The 13,806-nt window shown below is 46.0% G+C and overlaps 1 protein-coding gene and 1 long non-coding RNA gene across 2 annotated transcripts in view; one reads left to right on the top strand and one right to left on the bottom strand.

Annotated features, from left to right (window-relative positions):
* Positions 1 to 13,806, bottom strand: part of IFT140 (intraflagellar transport 140) — a 281,216-nt gene that overhangs the window by 27,151 nt on the left and 240,259 nt on the right. The window lies entirely within an intron of this gene.
* Positions 3,297 to 9,596, top strand: LOC309356250. Its single transcript, XR_014162699.1, has 3 exons — positions 3,297 to 3,426; positions 7,580 to 8,308; positions 8,690 to 9,596. It is a non-coding gene; the product is annotated as an uncharacterized lncRNA (long non-coding RNA).

The raw sequence follows: 13,806 nt of genomic DNA, 5'->3' as shown, positions 1-13,806 counted from the left end.
AATGTGGTACCATCCAGAGGTTGTTGGACTACAAGTCCCATCATCCCTGCCTGTTGGCTATGCTGGCTGGGGCTGATGGGAGTTGGAGTCCAGAAATAACTGGAGGGTACTGAATTTGTTACACTTGGTGTATATATAAGCACTTGCCACTTGCTACTCTGCCACTGTCATGCCCCCCTGAAAGACTACCTATGTAAGGAATTTTCCGCTGTGAAACTGTTGGTGGTGCAGCCACCAGCCGACTAGCTTGCAGTCCTACCTTCTATGTTCTTTCTGCAGCTCTAATAAGATCAGCCGAGACCATGCATAAAACCCCAGAAATCAACAGTTCCATTCAGTGTCGTACCTTTCTAGCTGTTTGGTTTGTCAACAGGTGTTATTCTGGGTGAACTGAATCTGAAACAGGGCCCGCCAGACTTATCTTAGCAAGTAACCATGGCAACAAAGGACAGCTTGTGGAACAGGGTGCCATTCTGAAGCCATCTGCAGAGAATCCCTGTAAAACATTTGCAAAACCCATTCCAGCCTGTTCTTTCCATGCTTACTGCAAAGGTCATTTCATGATGCTCGGCTGATGACTGAGCTCCATTTCCTAATCTGCAACACAGGTGAGAGAGCCACTGGGGAAGAAGGTCCTTAATAGGACTAAGGGTCTGGCTGCCTTCCAGTCCCGTGAAGGATTTTAAGGGGGTGGGTAGTAATGACATGGCCTGCTCTTTTGCCTCTTTGTTTGACAGAAATCATGGAAGGCCTTGGCTCAGTTAAAGGATATTCACCCAGGCTTCCATTGGGAATCTTAACACCTGACTGGATTGTTGTGCATTATTTTAAAGTACCAATTTAATCCATGTTACAGTGGTACCTCAGGTTAACAACTTAATTCATTCCAGAGGTCCGTTCTTAACCTGAAATTGTTCTTAACCTGAATGGGGCCTCCCACTGCTGCCAAGCCGCCAGAGCACGATTTCTGTTCTTATCCTGAAGCAAAGTTCTTAACCCAAAGTACTATTTCTGGGTTAGCCAAGTCTGTAACCTGAAGCGTCTGTAACCCGAGGTACCACTGTATATGTTCTGAGTAGCTAAAGCATTGCTGAAGCAAATAATAAAAAAGCAATGCCTGATACCATTCTTTGTGCCCAGCCTAAGACCAGAATAACTCAAGAACCACCAACTCCTATATGACCCTGCCCAAGCTTATTTTCCAAGCATCTACTTTTTACTGTGTCTTCATGCAATACAAGATGGGCAGGTGCAAGAGACGAGGCCTTTCTGGTGGTGGCACCGATACTGTAAAATATTCTCCCTGCAGAAATTACCTGGGCTAAACTGGTCTATTCCCATTTTAATAAGTTTCTTTTCTCAAAGATGGCTTTTGAAGCTTCTAAACTACCTTCTGCTTCAAGGCCTGCCTTGTTTCAATGCTGCCATTTAACGGTCTATATTGTGGTCTTGTATTGTTCTAATATAGAAAATGTTTTATTAATTGCTGGGTTTTATGTAATCATGAATGTGATTTTCCAGAAATAACAACACCCCCAAACATTTCTGCACCAGATTGTGGCTTCAGAACCCTCTTCAAAGGCTGCCCCACGTACAGCATATTACAGTAGTCCAGGCTGGACGTGACCAAGGCAGTGGTTGCTGCTTCTTCTAACCATTTGCTTTAATGAGTGGGCACAGCCGGTATTTATCCTGTCAACTCTCCTTCATTCCTTAGAAAGGGTTTTCTATAATCGGTGTCTTACGCTGGTGACCTTACCAGCAATTGCAGAATGCTTTGGTCCCACCCAGATCCCTTCTAATGGAATGTGCCGGCCTGTGTTTCTACTGCAAACCTCCATGCTTTTGGTGTCACGCTGGCTCACCCACAAAAAAGCTTCCACAAACACCCAGACCAAGGCTTGGTGTTTTCCCAGCAGAAAACAGATCTTGACCAGCAACAAAAAAACGTAAACAATGGTTGAAAAGGAGGCGAGAGAGGAAAGAAAGATATGAAACTGTTCTTCCTGTTGGATGAGTTCCGAAGGGAACAAAGGGAACATTTTAAAAATAAAATAAAACACACAGAATGTCCTGATTATATAGAGGCTAACCAAGAAAGTCACCAGTGACTTATTTGGAAAGGCAAGTAGCTCAGCTGACCCCACAAAACTGCAAACACCATTAATCTTGTTAAGGCAATCAAGGCCAACTTTTCTCTATATGTTTGCTTTGCTATTAACCTCCTTCGGAGCTGATGGCAGTAAGATGGGAAAACATAGGAAACTGCCTTATACCAAGGCAAACCATTGGTCTATCTAGGTCAGTACTGTCTACACTGACTGGCAGCAGCTCTCCGGGGTTTCAGACAGGATTCTATCCCAGCCATACCTGGAGATGCCACAAATTGAACCTGGGACCTTCTGCATACAAAGCAGATACTTTGCCACTGAGCTATGGTCCTTCTAGTAAGATGGTTGTTTAAATGAGCCTCAATGGCTTTTAATGGTTGATGGCTAGTAACTGCTGTATATACCTCAATTGTTTGGGTGGAACACTCTAACTTTAACTAAATCAATAAAAACAGGACAGGACAATCCCTGCCCAAAGGTCGATGTGACACAAAAGGAAAAAAGAATAAGGAGGGAGGAGGAAAGCAAGCCCATTTAGCTACCAATTCTTAAAGTTACCGGTATATCATTGTTCCTATAATGAGACCAGTGATGAATGAGCAGGCAGTTCTGGGAGAGGAGGAACCAAAATTTGACCCAGCTGGCCAAATCAATTGGGTGTTGCTCTCTATTTTCTCCCTCTGAAGAAGCCAATGTTAAAACGGTTCTTGGAAAGAAAGCAAACAGCAGCTCAAACCAGGTCAAAGGAGTAGTCTCTGGGTCTCACTCAAATATGCATCTTAGAAACCCAGTTGCTATTTATTTATTTCTTAATTGTGTACCTATTTTCTTTATAATCTGTGCTTGCTAGCAAAGCGACTTATAATTAACCATTTGCAATAGTCATGGGTATTATTTCACTTACTTCAGAAACTGTTAAGGCAGTTGTCCTGCATTTGAGAGCCCTAATGTTCATTAATTAATTAACAAAAGTAATATCCAGCTTGATTGTAACAAAACCTTTAAGCAGTTTCCACAAAATACTAAAATAATCAATAAAAAAGTTTAAAATAGGTATTTAAAAGCATTCAAAGGCTGCTTAAAATTAACAGTAGCTAATAAAAAGAGACATGTAACTCACATGTAACTTCTACCTATCTGGATAGTCTTGCGTATACAAAAATGTTTTAAGCAGGTCTGTGTGGCACCTGTTAACAGCACCGGTTCTGCAAACTGAAGCAGTCAAGTGGGTACATACAGGGAGATCCCACAAGTAAACTGATCCCAATCCGTTAAGGACTTTATATGCTAATAGTAACACCTTGCACTTGGCCAGGTAACCAAATTGCAAGCACTGCAGGTCTCTGAACAGAGGTGTCATCACTGCTGTCAGCAACTGTGCTGCAGCATTCTACACTAACTACAGCAGGGGTTGGAAAATTTTTTAGCTGCAGGCCGGTCCACTGTCCCTCAGACCTTGTGGCGGGCTGGAGAAGTGGCAACGGGGCGGGGGACTGGAAGAAGAGGCAAGGGGGGCAAGTAGTCCTCCTCCCCACCCCTCAGCCCCAGCCACTGCGTTTACCCTCCCTGGGGCTGCCCCCGCCACCACCACTTCTCATGGGTAGGCAGAGCAAGCTCAGCCCACAGGAGCACCAGGGCGGCGGTGGTGATGGCGGAGGGAAGATGAGCAGAGCAAAAGGGCTGGCTCCGGAGAGGGGCTGCTTAAAATGGCGCTAAGCCAGCTCCCTTCCTCCTCTAGGCAGGGCGGGGAGAAGCCAGGAGGAGGGAGGGAGGAGGCACCGCCATGGCGGTGTGTGTGTGTGTGGGGGAAATGGAATGGGACAGGAAAAAAATGGCGCAGCCCAAACTAAAAGAATCCCCACGCTGATCCACGGACAGTTCGTGGGCTGGATCCTGAAGGCAATTGGGCCTGATCCAGCCTGCAGCTCTTAGTTTGTCGACCCCTGAGTTACCATTTTGTTTTGTTTTTCAGATCAGGCCCAAGGGAAGCTCCAGATACAGTGCGTTGCAGTAATCCATTCTTGAAGTCGCTGCCTGTGACTTCAGATTTCCCAACCCTCAAGGCAAAAGGGACAAAAGGAAGAGAGTTTATCTGCTCAGCTACTTCCTCATTCTTGGCTGCAAGGATCTGGTCTTTCTTGAATCATATGATACAGCCTCACAAGCTGCAGATAGGCTGGAAAGTTTCCACACCTCCCCCCCCCTCTTGAGTGCCTATAGAGACAAGCTTTTCATTCTTTCTTTTCTGATGTCTCCAAGTTTTGATTAACAAGAAACCTGTGTCTTAAAGCTGAAAGGGAGGTTGGAATCTCTTTAGAGTTTTTCAAACTTTTTAGACTCCCCAACTCTAAACTTACTTTCTCTGCTTGCTGATGGGGCCCGTGATAGTTTACAAAAGGCAAAACAGTAAAATCGAGGAAAAAAACTGCAACACTACTTTATAACATACAAAAGTTAAAATACTAAAGCAGATTAAAATTACTTCAAGTTTCTAAGCATTACTGCTTAATTTAAAAATAAAAACTGATAAAAAATAAAAAGGCAGCATAAAAACACTTTAGAAAAGCGGAAAGACAGCATTAGGAACTTGCAATTAGGAAAAGGAGCCTGTCTTATTTTGAGCCAGACCATTGGTTTATCAAGCTCAGTATTGTCTACACTGACAGGCAGAGGCTCTCCGGAGCTCATACCTGGAGATGCTGAGAATTGAACCTGGGACCATCTACATGCAAGGCTCATGCTATACCACTGAGCCACGCTACAATGAGGTCATGACCACTCCCCCTGCACACACTTTGGCCATGGGTCTACATGGTCCTTGGGCTGAAAACCATTTGTGACTCCTGTTCAAGGTCATTAACCACTGCATGTGTGGGGAACCTTTGGCCCTCCAGATGTTGCTGAACTCCAACTCCCATCAGCCCCAGCAAGCATGGGCAGGGATTATGGGAGTTGTAGTTCACCTACATCTGGAGGGCCAAAGGTTCCCCACAACTGACTAACTAAAGTGTGCAGTCACAGTCTTAACCATTTTGATAACCACCTCAGGGAGTGAGTCAATGAGGCCTATGCGTTTTTATATACTAACTACTAGGATATACAGTGGTGCCTCGCAAGACGAAATTAATTCGTTCCGCAAGTCTCTTCGTCTTGCGAGTTTTTCGTCTTGCGATGCACGGTTTTCCATAGGAATGCATTGAAAATCAATTAATGCGTTCCTATGGAAACCGCCTTCCCCCGACCTCTTCTGGCAGGCGGCATTTTAAAATCGCCCAGGACAGCGGAGGACTTCTCCGCTGTCCGGGGCGATTTAAAAGCCCCTGGGAAGGCAGGCAGGGGGGACAAAGACTTTTGCCCCCCGCCTGCCTTCAGAAGAGGTCCAGGACAGGCTTCGCGGACCTCTCCGCAAGCAGCGGGAGCGCTCCTTGCGGAGAGTTGCCAGCGCGCCCAGGCTTCGCGGCCCCGCCGCCGGGCTTCGGGACATCGTTCTGAAGCCGGGCGGCGGGGGGAGGCTTTCCCGCCCCGCCGCCAGGCTTCGGGACATCGTTCCGATGCCGGGCGGCGGGGGAGGCTTTCTCGCCCCGCCGCCCGGCATCGGGACAATGGCCCGAAGCCGGGCGGCGGGGGGAGGCTTCAAAAGCCATCTGGGGGCTTTTAAATCGCCCCGGACAGTCCCGGGGCGATTTAAAAGCCCCCGGTTAGGCAGGCAGGGGGGGCAAAGACTTTTGCCCCCCGCGGGAAGGCAGCGCTGCCTTTTCCGCTCTCCCGGAAAGGCAGGCAGGGGGGAGCAAAGACTTTTGCCCCCCGCCCGCCTTCGGAAGAGGTCCAGGACCTCTTCCCAAGGCGGGCGGGGCCCCGTGCCTGCCTTCAAAAGCCGTCCGGGATAGCGGGAAGCGCTTCCCTGCTATCCCGGACCGCTTTTTAAATGCTGGCAGTGGGGAGCAAAGCCTTTCGCCCCCGCCGGCCTTCCTGGACCTCTTCTGAAGTCCGGAGGGGGGAAAAAGGCTTTGCTCCCCACCGCCAGCATTTAAAAAAAGGTCCCCGAGATTTCCCTATGGGCTTTCGTCTTGCGATGCAAGCCCATAGGGAAAATCGTCTAGCGAAGCGTCGCAAAAACCGAAAAACCCTTTCGTCTTGTGGGTTTTTCGTCTTGCGAGGCATTCGTCTTGCGGGGCACCACTGTACACCACTTCGGCATTTTGAGGAATGTGGAGCAGAGAGGCATCTCCACACCAACAGTACAGGAGTTCCTTAAAGCCACTCTGTAAACCCAACCTCAGTTGCTTGGAGGACTGACTTCATTTCTTAAAGTCATATTCTGGCACTGAAATTCATTACGCAAATTCCACACGGGAAAGAATTCCAAGGAAATGTCATTATGATTCCTGTTGGCAAGGTTCATTATGGCTGTGATTTCAAACTGGGTGGGAAAGTACATCAAAGGGAACCTGCAGGAAGAATACTGTGTTATGCTAGAGCTGAGCCAGACTGGCAGCTGTCCACAACAACCCACTGCCTCTGAATTCTGGACTGGCTCTGTCACTTTCTTGCTTAATATCTCTGATTCTGAGCTCCGAGAAACCCTACGTCAGAGGTGGTGGACCTCAGGCTTGGGCCCAAAATGCGGCCCTCTCTGTTTGGCCCTCAAACTCTCTCCCCCTCATTGGCCCTACTACACACCCCATGCTTTTGCCTAGCTAAAATATGCCATTGAACTCTGCTAATGTCTCTTGCTTGTCTGGATGAAGGATAGAGAGGTGTACAGTGGTACCTCGGGTTACATATGCTTCAGGTTACATACACTTCAGGTTACAGACTCCGCTAACCCAGAAATATTACCTCGGGTTAAGAACTTTGCTTCAGGATGAGAACAGAAATCGTGCTGCGACGGCGCAGCAGCAGTGGGAGGCCCCATTAGCTAAAGTGGTGCTTCAGGTTAAGAACAGTTTCAGGTTAAGAATGGACCTCCGGAACGAATTAAGTTCTTAACCCAAGGTACCACTGTATGTGGCTGCACACAGTAGAAACTAGTCTCAGAATGTTGTCCAGAATCAAATTTATCCTGTCCTCCCAAAAACTGGGCTTACCTCCTCTTCATTAAGAGGACTGTGTCAATTTCATTGGTACCTACAGGCCTGGATTACAATTATTTTTTTTAAAAAAATCAACATCCCTGCTGAAAAGTAGCAGGGGGTGTTCTGAAATCTCATGTGTTTGCAGTAAATCCTCTCTTTCCGCCAAACTGCTTGCGTCTCCTGCTGTCGGATAGCAATTGATAACCTTTAAATGCCCTCTGATCGCTTTCTGCTACAAAAGCAGCCTGGCTAGAGGCAGAAATCACATACAAACGCTCTCAAGATCTTCACGCAGGCAGAATGCTGGTTTCTCCTCCATAAATCCGCAAGCTGTAGTCGACTGGGCTGTAAGAGGGATGCTAAGATTTTTCTTTCCTTTTTTTTGTATTACAGGCCTGTGTCAGCAGCTCTGTCATTTAACTCGGAACCAATGCAATAATCTGCACTACACAGTCCAGCTGCTTTTCTAATGGTGCTCTTGGCAACCAATCCCTAAATGGGGGCAAGTTCTGCGGACTGACCTCACAGTTCACAAAATCCAGAACTGCAAGTAGCTCCCTCTGCCTTCATGCCCCCATCCCTGCTCATTGTCATTCCCTTCCTGTTTTGCACCTGGCAGAGGACACAGATCCTGAGCTGCAGCTACGTAGATTCAAACCGCTATTAATCCTTCACCACCATGAGCAGCAGACAGCTTTCAACATTTATTGAGAGCTATTAAGATACTGTAAGCTGAGGATTCAACTGGGCGCTTGAGAGATGCACAATGGCGAGGGTGAGGGTGTCAGGTTAAAATAAATAAATTACAGTATACGATTATAAATCCAAAGCAAGGCACTGTTAAACAACATGCAAACTATAATGCATACCCTTCCAAAGGAAGGGCTATAGTTTTGCATGCAGAAAATCCCTGATTCAATCCCTGGCATATCCAGAATGGGGTGGGGGAGACTCTCGTCTGAAATTCTGGAGAGCCGCTGCCAATCAACATAGACAATACTATGCTAGATCAACCAGCTTTCCCTAATACATAAATACATCAAAGGGTTGGGGCTTTATATAAAGGATTAGCATGTCTACTCAGAAGGAAATCCAGTTGAATTCAATGGGATTTATTCCCAGGTAAGGTAAAGGTAAAGGTAAAGGTACCCCTGCCCGTACGGGCCAGTCTTGACAGACTCTGGGGTTGTGCGCCCATCTCACTTAAGAGGCCAGGGGCCAGCGCTGTCCGGAGACACTTCCGGGTCACGTGGCCAGCGTGACATCGCTGCTCTGGCGAGCCAGAGCCGCACACGGAAACACCGTTTACCTTCCCGCTGGTAAGCGGTCCCTATTTATCTACTTGCACCCGGAGGTGCTTTCGAACTGCTAGGTTGGCAGGCGCTGGGACCGAGCAGCGGGAGCGCACCCCGCCGCAGGGATTCGAACCGCCGACCTTTCGATCGGCAAGTCCTAGGTGCTGAGGCTTTAACCCACAGCGCCACCTGCGTCCCTTATTCCCAGGTAAATGCATGTAAAGCTGCAACATTAGGATTACAGTACAATGTGCTCTTTTTGGGAGTGAACCCTGTGCAATACAGTGTGATACTCTGGAGTAAACATGCCTAGGAATGTGCTGTTTTGACTAACACAGTGTGTAAGAATAAACTCCAACATGCTGGTTCTTCACTCCCACAAAGAACCAAAGTAGAATGGAAGAATTCTGCCATCTCCAGTGCACTGCGCCTGGTAATACTCAAATCCTGTTTACAGGAGCTGTAGTTGTGGCTGAGTTCTGATGCTATTTTATTTTGTTTTGATTTATTGATAAATTGTATTATATATTTTATTTGCATTAATATATATATTGTTGTTCACAGCTTTGGGAGCCTTAAGCTAAAAAGCAGTATATAAATAAACCATACCACACTCCTTCCCTGCAAAGAATCCTAGGAATTCTAGCTTATTAAGGGTGCTGGGAATTGTAGTTCTGTGAGAGGTGAAGCACAGCTAGCAAAGGCATTTAGGGTAGTGCTACCATTTCCACCGCACTGGGTGCTGAGCCTGGGGGTGCTGCAGGACGTTGTAACTATGACATAGTAAATTGAGCAGAACCAAAGGCAGGAGATGGGGGGGGGGCATTGAATTTTGGCCTCGAGCAGGGAGCTGCTGAAAACTGAAAGACCAAAGTCTGCTCTTGCAGCTAGGACTGGTCTGGAAGAACAGCAGCTAAACAAAGTTCTTATAGTGAACTAATGTCTAGCTTTTTTCAGAATGATCACCTGGGAATGGTTTCATATTTTAGAACAATTTGTATTGATAGATTTTTTTCCACTTTTGTGTAGAAGCATTTTAAGTACTTGGATTGTATAAAGAGTGAACAGTTGAACAAATGTAAATGGAAACTTAATAAAACTATTTGTTGGGAGGAATTTCCACTTTGCTCAACTGTTTTATTGACTTTGAGTTTTACTGTATATTGTTATATTTTGGTTTTAAATTGTAATGTTAAGTGCCCTCACGATTTATTTACTTACTTGGTATTTAAAAAGAAGAAGGGCAGTATTCAAAAACTCTTTACTAAATTATAGTTACATCTCACATGACCCCCTTAAGAGCCAGATCAAGATATTTTGCTGCCTGAGGCAAAAGGTCAAGATGGTGTGCACCTCTCCACACCACATATAGAAGCCATTGGGATTGGCAGTTGAAACTTATTTGAGCACTGGCAATGGGACAGGAAGCTTGCTGAGGGGACACGGAGCAGGCCACAAAGAGCTCTATTTTTCAGTGCCTGACCCTCAACAGTGGCTAGTTCCCACTGGAACTGGCCAGCTAAGGCCACATCTATACTGTGCATTTAAGACACATTGATACTGCTTTAAAAGTCATGGTTTCCTGCAAAGACTCTTGGGAACCACAGTTTGTTAAGAGTGCTGAGAATTGTTAGGTGATTCCTACTCCCCTCACAAAGCTATAATCCTCAGTGGTTTTTTAACAACTAATCCTTCTTCACAGAGAACTCTGAAATTTGTGGTTCTGTGAGAGTAATAGGGGTCTCCTAATAACTCTCAGCACCCTTAATAAAATGCAGCTCCTAGAATTCTTTGAGGGAAGGAGTATCATAGCAGAGGAGGCTAGCCTGAAATGCTGGAACTTCAGCAGCTGTCCGAGGAGGCTGGCCTCCGGTGCCAGCTGTGGACTGAAATATTCTGCTCCAGGGCAAAAAAAGATCCCTGGCTCTATTGGCAGGATTGTCCTGCCTCTGCAAAACGGCTCAATGCCAGCATATGATCAAGCAATACGATAATAATAAAGTACCACAGCCCCCAGTTTGCAGGCTGCTTCCGTCTTGCAGCCAGAAGGACTCTGTGCACCAGGGTATAAGGCCACCCCATGTGAGCAAACAGAAGTCGCAGCATGAACTGGGGGTCATTGCGAAAGATATTTAGCAACAATGTCCATTAGCATTCACTTTGAAACCATGCTGTTTTTGCACTCCCCACTTCTGCAACTGATAGAAAGTGCCAGGAGGGGCTTTCCTTGTCAGGAAAGAACCCTGCAGAGGAGGGATGTTGGGCTTTTTGCTTTAAAAAACAAAACCCTGAAGCGCCTAAGCCCTTACCAGCAATATGAAGCGGTACAGCCCAGCCACAGGTTTAGCACCTTAGTGAGAGCTAGAGTCTTGTTTAGGCTTATTGTGCTCTCTGCCTGCTTGTATCTTGCCAAGGAAGGAACATAACTGGACCTCTGCCAGTGTAGTGGGGCTTCTGCTAGAAGTTCACTATTAATATTAAAGAGACACCCCAATGTCACACAACATTCACTCCAAAAACCTGTTTTCAGTTCCTAGAGTGACTGATGTATCTAGAACAGGGATGGGGAACCTGTGACCATTCAAATACTGTTGAATTCCAGCTCCCATCAGCCACTGTGAACATGGCCAATAGTCAGGGATGTTGGGAGTTGTAGTCCAGCAAGATCTGGAGGGCCACAAAATCTCCACCCTTGATGCAGACAAACTGATCCATTAATCTCAGCTCTGAAAATATGGATGATTTTGTACTGATTGAATTTTAAAAAAAAACCTATCCTGTGGGCTTAGAGCAAGTTTTTAGATAATATAACGTGGTCAATAACTATTGCAATCTATATGGGACTCATACTTGAAGGAGTAATTTAGCGTGCACTTTCAGAATAATGACATCCTGCAGCTCCCTAGAAAAACAGTCCGTAAAGCATATGAGGTACTTCAGTCTACACTAGCAACAGGTACACATTGTAATGGAAAAGGTGCAGCACTATTTAACCAGGTACAGCTGGGACACGAAAGAGGCTCACCTGCTGCAGATATCAACAAGGTGAAACTAGAACGCACATATAAGTAAGTACTGTTAGAGGTTATGTGGACTGTGCATTATGGACTTCACACATTATAAGGTGTCCTACACAGAAGTCAAGCATGTCACAAGAACTTAACACGCAAACCCTTTGTAAATCATTCCTGAGTTTCGCTCAGTGTTATTATTTATATTAAACATTTATATTCCACCTTTTAGAACCACGTCCTCACAAAACGGATTCCGGCAACAGAAAAAAAGACTATCAAAACAGAATATACAAACTAAAACTTAACACCAGATCAACACCAGAGAGATCAAACCAGGGAGGCTTAAACATTTTTTAAAAATCTAGGGAGACCAAAACTTTAACAACAACAACAATAACCACCACCAAGAAAGGCTAAGCAGAAGAGGCAGAGGTTCAAAAAGCATCCACAGATGGAACTTGACAAATATCTCCAGTGAGGATGATCATAGGTGAAGAGTCCAGTGCTCTTTTTCTAGAAAAAGAGGTGCAGGAACTCCCCCCCCCTCTTTTTTTTTTTTTTTACAGACAACCCTAAGTCGTTGAGCTACTGTTATGCTACAAAGAGGTGCTGGAACTCAGTTCCAGTGAGTTCCAGCTGAAAAAAAAGCCCTGGAAGAGCCATCACTGAGAAGGCTCTGTCTCCGCACAGGTCATTCGCAGGATGACCAAGGCAGTTTCAGCCTCATAACCAGGTCAGAAAATGTACAGAAATGAATCCAAGTAAAGAAGTATCATCCATGACTGTCTGGAGTTGAGATGCCACCACCTTTTCCAGTGTCACTAAGTTTGATGAATCCAGTTCCCTAGTAAGCATGTTTATGACTGCAGCGTAAAATGGTTCATTAGGGTTTCCAACTCATCACCAAAAAAGGCAATGCAGCACCAAAAAAAGGGGCATATTTACTTAACATTTGCATATGATAATTTATATGTACAGAAGCAGATTTTGAAATTACTGCAACTTAAATAGGTATACTTCTCACTAACCATTCTGAAGAAGACAGTGACTAAGTGATCTGTATGCCCGCAGTGTCTGCCACCCAGATGCTCACAGCTGAAGGACAACTTTAAGGCTCCCTCTCTCCGTTCTTATGGCCATTTTATCTTTATACCACACATGGACCGGACAGCCCTCTAAACAGAGGATTGTCCTCTGTAAAGCAGGACACAGATACCTTAAGTGCAATCCAATGCATGTCTATTCAAAGCTAAGTCCCACTGATTTTATGAGGACTTACTGCTCCATAAAGGATTGCAGCATTACAGAACATATTATTTACAGAGTAATACTTGCAGAGTATTGGAAGAGCGGCGGATTGGGGGGGGGATTATACCACAATAATTTATTTGAAATTATTGCTTATTTTGAAGAGCTTCTCTGTTCATTTTATGTATCTGATGAAGAAGATGGAAAGGTTGTAGCTTAGTGGTACAGCATTTGCTTTGCCTGCAGAAGATCCCAGGTTAAAAACCAAAATATTCCATATAAAATGGGCAAACCCCTCTGCTCTCTCTGAAACCCTGGAGAGCTGTTGGCAGTGAATACAGAGATACATGGACCAATAGCCTGACTGGAACAAGGCAGCTAAGGCCCTATCACCTCAGGCCCAGGGGCCAAATGTGGCCCTTAAGTGTTCCCTCTCTGGCCCCCTGAACTCTCCCCAGCCCCCGCCCCCAGCCTTGTTTTATACCATGAATAGGTTTTGCCTGGCTGGAATGAATCTTTGAAGTCTGATGCATCCGAAGGACAGGTGCAGAAAGTTCTGTAAAAAGGCAAAATTTGCACCCACTGTAAGACTGTGGTTTCATTTCTGGTGAGGAAAACCCACAACCAGATTATTACTATTTGAGAATCGAGGAAGCTACCTCTATCAGGCAGGTAGGCCCATCAATAGCCTAGCGAGAAAAGGGGGCTGGGCTTGTCGCGCTGCCCCCGCCCTTTATGTTAATCAGCGCTGAATCACGCTCACCTGACGGGAGGGGGGAACAAATAAACCCCGCCCCTCCACGGACAGAGAGAGCCGAGAAATCCTGAGGGGGCTGAACCACCCGAGCCATTTGCTTCGACGGGGGGGGGTCGGCGGAAAGAGACACCCCAAGACCCTGACATTCCTCTTTCACGAACCCTAAAAAGCAAAATGAAAACCGTCCTCATGATCACAGATCAGCGAAATGACCGCGGAGGAGGAGCAGGAGGTGGTTCCCTATTAAGAGCCCTCCCTTTTTTTCCCCTCCCTCTCTCCCTTGGCACATTCCAAAAGAAGGGAGGA

This window comes from Podarcis melisellensis (assembly GCF_964234715.1).
Source record: "Podarcis melisellensis genome assembly, chromosome: 14".
Lineage (NCBI taxonomy): Eukaryota > Metazoa > Chordata > Lepidosauria > Squamata > Lacertidae > Podarcis > Podarcis melisellensis.
Note: the sequence above shows the minus strand (reverse complement) of the source record. Positions and strands in the feature narration are given on the sequence as shown.